Genomic DNA, 7,384 nt, shown 5'->3' on the forward strand with positions numbered 1-7,384 from the left:
TAATATCAATGGTTTAAAAAACCGCGCCAGCTGCAATTCCATGGTGTAGTTTGTGGCGACGCTATTGCCCCTTTCCGATCCCGCGGTTGCGCGTACGTACAGTATACTGTACGTACATATTTATATATTTTCAATGTGCTTTTTATTGTATTTTAAATTGTTTTTTAGCTTCTTTTATTGTTAATTTATATACTATTGTATTTATTTTAAATATATTTTTAAGGAAAACAAATGTTTTCACGTCCGTAGGAGTGACGTAAAGTCGCACATAATGACAAAATGCGCGCCATTTTTTCGCGCCAAGAACGAATAAACGGTAGTTGAGATTTTATTCGAATTCGAATTCCATTAAATTTCAACTGTTGGAAACAATAATTATTTCAACTGTTGGAAATTGAAATAATTATTGTTTCCAACAGTTGAAATTTAATGGAATTCGAATTCGAATAAAATCTCAACTAAAAAAAAAACGTCGCGTTTAAAAATTATGACGTCATCAGCGTATTTCGGAACGTTAATTTTTCAACTTCATATTCGGAATCAGCACACCTTAAATGTTTAAAAAACCTTTGGGTTTTAAATTTATGACGTCATCAGCGTATTTCGTAACGTTAATTTTTCAACTTTGCCGACAATGACTTCCGACTTCCGGGTTCGGAATGATGGACCAATGCCATTTGACAGGGAATAAAAAATAAATGTGACATTCAATTGATGACAATGACTTCCGACTTGACTCCCCCCTCCCCCTCCCCTCCCCCACCCCACCCTCTCCTCTCCTCTCCTCTCCTCCTCCCCCTCTCCCCTCTCTCCTCTCCTCTCCTCCCTCTCTCCCCCTCCCCGCCTTCATCTCCCTCCCCCCCCTCTTCTCCTCGCCCCCTCTCCCCTCTCCCCCTCTCTCCCCCTCCCCCCTCTCCTCCCCTCTCCCCACCCCTCTCCTCCCCTCCCCCTCCTCTTCTCCCTCCCCATCCTCTCCTCCCCGCCCCCCCCACCCCGTTCCCCTCCCCTTCCCCCTCCCCTCCCTTCCCCCGCCCGGCAATGCCGGGTACTTCCCATGGCCAGCTGTACGTGGGCTGCTCGAGGGTTGGAAAACCAAGCAATCTTTATGTCTTGGCACCAAGTAAGAAAACCAGAAATGTTGTATACCAAGAGGTTTTGAGAAATTGACAATTGACAAAACGTCATGTAGGAAATGTACTGTGATATTGCTCTAAAATATACATGTTCTTTTCATCATATATTTGTCTTATTCTTATTCAACCCGGGCACCTCAGCTAGTATATATATACACGTGTTATATTGCAAACTGACAGCACATCGTTATGTTCCCTCATTCTCAGCAGGTTCTTAACAGAGTATATGGTCTGTGTGGGAAAAAACTATATGGTGCGGCATTTGACTTTACCATAAGAAAAAAATTCCCTCCATTATGTATTATCTTAAGAACTCTCAAATACAATATTATGTTCTGCTTTTCCACACCACATGTGAATTTCTCTTATTTATATTTTCAAGCATTTTCACTTTCATCTGCATCAAGCACTGCAATGAAACGCCGACATTTTCCCATCAGAATCTTCACTGCTTCAGCTACAAGAATGGCTGGGGATAGTGCTCCTGTAGATTCCACCAAAACTGTGGGAAAAGTAAGAATGTGAGTAAAACAGAACAGGAAGAGTGTACGTTTGGGGATCGTTACGAGAATATACATCTGCAGGCATTGAGAAAGACACTTGAAGAAGCCACAAAAATAGTTTTAACGTAATGAGTCAGTACAATCACTCGTTTTAGAAAAAGTTTGGCATACATTATTAAAATGTGAAACATTCGGATCAGCAGGCTGGCCTCAAGGTATGCACAATCACCACTGAGCTATCCATCCTGGGTTTCAACCTCAACCGGTTTCACTGGAATTGACACAGCGGGTGCGGCCGCCGTAGCCATGTGCGAGGCGCCATTTTGCGCGCCCGTAACCTCGTGCGCGAGGACGCCATTTTGCGAACCTGCCACCCTCACTGCTTCGCTCTCCTCATACCTTCAGCTTGCTGCATATCAGTCATGCTTGTAGGTCATCCAGGCATTTAGAGACTAAAGTGAGTACAAGCAGTGTCACCTGGTTTGGTAAGCTCAAAAAATTCCTTTATCAGTCAAAAGTCTTCAACAAGGCTATGTGTAAGAATAGCTCGATCCACCGTATCAAAAGTGGAGAACAATCAACATCAGTAGGAACATTGCCTGTTCAGTATCAAAGGCATAAAGCACGTCATTCTGCAATGAAACTAGGCCTTCTCACTGCTATGTGATATTGCATATGCAGACAGCCAAGGATCAAGGATGTCTTTTTGAAAGAGAAAATGAGATGAGGTAAATTTGAGACAGGCCTATAGTGACTTAATTCTTCCTTGTCCAAAGAAGGCTGCTTCAAAACTGGAGTAATGACAGGGGGATCTCAGAGTTCCAGAGAAAAGCTCAAATAACAAAGACAAATTTACAATTCGTGACGGTATAGGAAGCTCAACAGGGAGATGTTTCATAACGAGCCAAGTTGGCGGTGCGTCAGAAACACACATCTTTGAAGGACATTTCCTAATTATTCTCCTCAATTCAACCTCATCTATCTATAATTCCAGTAATCTCTGTGTGTATGTTTGTATGTTTGTATGTTTGTATGTATGTATGTATGTATGTATGTTTGTCTGTGACCGCTGTTTCTCGACAACTACCGGTCCGATATACTTGAAACTTGCCAGGTATATTGCTGGGGACCCGAGGATGTGCCTTTTCAAGGTTTGAAATTAATCGGACAAGTAGTTACCGAGCTATGGCGATTTAGCCGTTCGCCGTTCGCTTTGGCGTTGCGAATGGACCAAACCATTTCATGTAAATAGAGGGGGGGGGGGGGGGGGGGTTCTGTGGTCGTTGCGAATGGACCAAACCATTTCATGTAAATAGAGGGGGGGGATTGTCACCGTACTCGCAAGCCGTTCGCCGTTCGCTTTGGCGTTGCGAATGAACCAAACCATTTCATGTAAATAGAGGGGGGGGATATAATTTTAGATATATATATAGTACGGGCATATATATAGTACGGGCATGCCCTAGTTTACAGAAACAAAGCAAGTGAAACTAAACCAATTGTGTGAAGAAAAGCTACTATAACAGGAACTTGAACTTGATTGGGTGACTGGAGTACTATCAAAATTTTTACTGATCTTGCATACCTTATGGACAAAGTAATGTGAAAAGTCATTAACTAGTCAGGTGAATCACCATATTCAGGAATAACTTTACTTCAAGTACCGACTAATCCATGCACAGCTTTGTACATGTCTTTGGTATTACAATTAGAGTTTTAAAATAATAATCCTTCTTGGCAGCCAAAACAGTCTCGCAAACATTCCGTTGGGATTCAATTAACTTCCTGCAATCAGCATCCGATTGCATCTTGACATCGTGCTCAGAATATTTTACAATGTCATCATACCAGTTAGGTTTGGGACTTACACAGCGCTTCCTGGTTATCTTTGGCAGACATGAACAAACTGGCCTCCAAAGCCGACCGCAAACTCAGCATTCTCTGCAGAGCCAAGTTTTTCCTTTGTAAAACTCTACTTATGCATGCACAAGGTCTTCATCCGAAATGTCAAGGAATCCTATTCACATTGTGAAATAAAAGGTCCTCTGTGTTATTGGCATCCATAACAGGAAGTTGAGTCTCAGTGTATTCTTCTTGCTCAATGCAAGTTAGGGTGGTAGGATTGTATTTTTTTTTTTTTTAATTGGATCAACTCGGGTCTCTCTCCTGCCCAATCAACCCCTGCCTGTCTTGGTCATATGCATTCTTTCCTCCCAAAGTATAAACTTAACAGTCACCTCCATTCAGGAATCTCCTTGAACAGTCTTGAGTCTGTAGTATCGAGCTTTGCCCTCTAGGATTTAAAATCTGCTGCTCAATCAAATCTAGTGATCTCTCCCATATCGACCTCTAAGCTTTATTAGACCCACTGTGACCATTCTTGCTTTTCATCGACAATTCCAGCGATTGTGCTGATAAATACCTTGCACATATACACACATCCCCAGGCCAGTCATTAAGTAACCTTAAAATGGCGATATTAATTCGAGAATGTAATGTATGTAGTTGTAGACGACATATGTTAGTTATATCTATGGGTAAGAGTCATGTTTTGCCTGTTTTAGGTCTGGCAACATCGAGCGGATGACGTCAGTTGAGCAGTTCCAAGATGGCGGCTCCCTCAGAAGCATGCACGAGGGAGGAGCAACGTTCTGTCATCCGTTTCTTGGGAAGTGAGGGTGTGAATCCCAGTGAAATCCATCGCAGAACGAAAATACAATATGGTGACGCATGTTTATCGGTGCAGCAGGTGTACGACTGGGACAGGAAGTTAAAAAGTTGTGTCCAGTGGGGCAGACGCTGCTCGCTCGGGCCGGCCTCACACAGCCGATACCAGAAATGGTTGCAGGAGCTGAGCGCGTGCTAAAGGAAAACGGTCACATAACGCTGGATGAAGTGGTCTCCGTCTTGAACATTAGTCATGGTTCAGCACACCATATTATTCACAACGTGCTGGTGTTCCGCAAAGTGTCTGCAAGGTGGGTGCCAAGACAACTCGCAGCTGAACTTAAAGAACGGTGAGTGGATGCATGTGAAGAACTTCTGTGACATTACGAAACAGAAGGTGACTCTTTCTTACAGCACGTAGTGACTAGGGATGAAAGCTGGGTCCACTACTTTCAGCCAGAAATGAAGAGGGCAAGCAAAGAGTGGTGCCATTCACCTTCACCGAAGCCCAAAAAATTCCACACACAGCCGACTGCTGGAAAAGTGATGCTGCCGCTCTTCTGGGATAGCTGAGGCCCACTTGTAGAGCATTACATGCCCAGAGGGACCACAGTCACCAGTGCATCACACTGCGACCTCATTAAAAATCATCTGAAATCAGCAATCAGATCAAAACCTCGTGGACTACTCACTACCGGTGTTTTGCTGCAGCATGACAATGCGCGGCCCCATACTGCCCGCGCAACAGCTGCAACAATCGAGGACCTGCATTTTGAGTGTCCACATCCACCCGACTCGCCAGATCTCGCCCCTTTGGATTACCACATATTTGGCCCCCTTGGTGGAACCACTTTCCGATCCGACGAAGAGGTCCAAGAAGCGGTTGCACGAATGACTACACAAGCAGCCAAAATATATTTTTTCTAGAGGAATCCAGGCCTTAGTAAAGCGCTGGAAAAAATGCATTGAACGCAATGGAGATTATAATGAAAAATAACCGTTGTTACACACATACATGCAATAAACAAGTTGTGAAAAATATTTTACGGTTACTTATTGACTGCCCCCTTGTGTATGTGAATAATAATATTATATATACACATGTACATATATGCATACGAGGTGTGTTCAAAAAGTATCCGACCTTTATTTTTCGTGCGTAAAAAAAAAAGAAGCTAGGGAGGCGTTGATTGGTGCATGTATGTAGGCGATTCTAATGCGCACGCGTGAATTTTTTCCCACCTGCAGAAGCTGTCATTCAACGGCAGACTGCCGATGAGTGAGGAAGTGTAATTGAGCGCCGTCGGATTTTCGTTTTTGACAAAATGACGGAAAAACTTGAACAACGCTACTGCATCTAATTTTGCGTAAAGCTTGGCGATTCCCAAGTGGAAACGATCCGCAAGATTCAACACCGTTCATTCCATTATGAAGGAGGATTTGGGCTTCAGGAGAATCTCAGCGAAGTTCGTACCAAAGCTGCTAACGATTGAGCAAAAGCAACTCCGTTTGGATATCGCACAGGACATGCTGGAGACTGTGAACAGCGATCCCAGCTTCCTCAACACAGTGATCACTGGCGATGAGTCCTGGGTTTATGGGTACGACCCAGAAATCAAGTTGCAGTCATCACAATGGAAGCATCCAACATCCCCGAGGCCAAAAAAAGCAAGGCAGGTCCGCAGCAATGTCAAAGTCATGCTGACCGTCTTCTTCGACTCCAGAGAAGACATCATGCGGAATGCGACGGACCAGCTGCGCACCATCCCAAAAGAGGCGTTCCAGCGCTGCTTCCGACAGTGGCAGAACCGTTGGGAGAAGTGTGTGGCAGCCCAAGGGGACTACTTTGAACGAGATTATTATAAAAAATTTTTTATCTGGGTACGAGTATTTTTTATGAACAAAGGTCGGATACTTTTTGAACACACCTCGTATATACATATATACACATTGTCATGCGACTCCGGTTAACACCAGAAGGTCGCGGATGGACCGAAACGGATTTAATGGAGGCGATAACCAAACACGGATTTGGCTACATGTCGCGCGGGAGGAAGGAGGAAAATGGAAGCTGCGCAAGCGCTTAACTGCGGACACTCCGATCCTGTAGAGGCAATTAACTCAAGCGGGCACAGGTGTAACAGGGAATATAAAATAATACAAGGGTTTATTGAAACGAACCGCAGGGACAGGAAAACGCGATATTAACTAATAAGAAGCCTAAATTGGGACGTCCCCACACGACAGATATCAGAAACGAGACACAGGCATATTAATTGAAAGAAAAGAACACGTTGTGTAAAATGTAATGGGGATTGGCCTTATCTGTCCCTCGTCTTGTCTTGGTATCGTCCACCACGCGGCTCCAAGCTCCGCTCGTGCTCGCGCGCCACCAGGCCCTGCTCCAAATTCCGAAGCACCCACGAGGTCCCACAGCAGGAAAAGCACCGTGCGTCCAACGCAGGCTAGCGGCTCCAAGCGAGGTCGATCTTCACACACGATCGGCCTGCCACATCCCAGTCAGCTCTCCCGAAGCAAACATGCAAGAAGCAAGCGAACTCCACTCGGGCTATGACAACTCAACTCGGGCTGCGCAAGACGAAGCGCCAGATGTTAAAAAAAGGCTAGCGGCGCAAACAAGAGCACGAACCGCAAGAGATGCAAGAGCCGCAAGAGACCCGTGCTGCATAGGACGAAGAAGAGCCAGAGAGAACAAGATCGCAAGAGAGAAAATGGCGTTCGGCGCTCCCTTAAATAACCTTTTCGGTGATGTCAGCCTTGGCGCACTACCAACCAGCGACTTCCACTGAACCTTCCAGCTCCGCTCCTCTCGCACTCGTTGGCTGGAGGTTCGCACCCAGCGCGCCGACCAATCACAGGACCGTAGCGTGGCGATAGCTCGTAGCATGTAGCGTGGTGATAGCACGTAGCGTGTAGCGTGGTGATAGCGCATGGCACTCGATGTGGTTAGGCCTGTCGAGGTGTAATTGGCGGCGGCCATCATCGGCAGTGCCCCGGCCTGGTTTCTTTGCCTGTTCCTTCCAAAGTCATGTCAGGGAAGGGAATCATTTAATGTTGCAC

The sequence above is a fragment of the Myxine glutinosa genome, chromosome 11 (assembly GCF_964187855.1).
Source record: "Myxine glutinosa chromosome 11, kmMyxGlut1.1, whole genome shotgun sequence".
In the NCBI taxonomy this organism is placed as follows: domain Eukaryota; kingdom Metazoa; phylum Chordata; class Myxini; order Myxiniformes; family Myxinidae; genus Myxine; species Myxine glutinosa.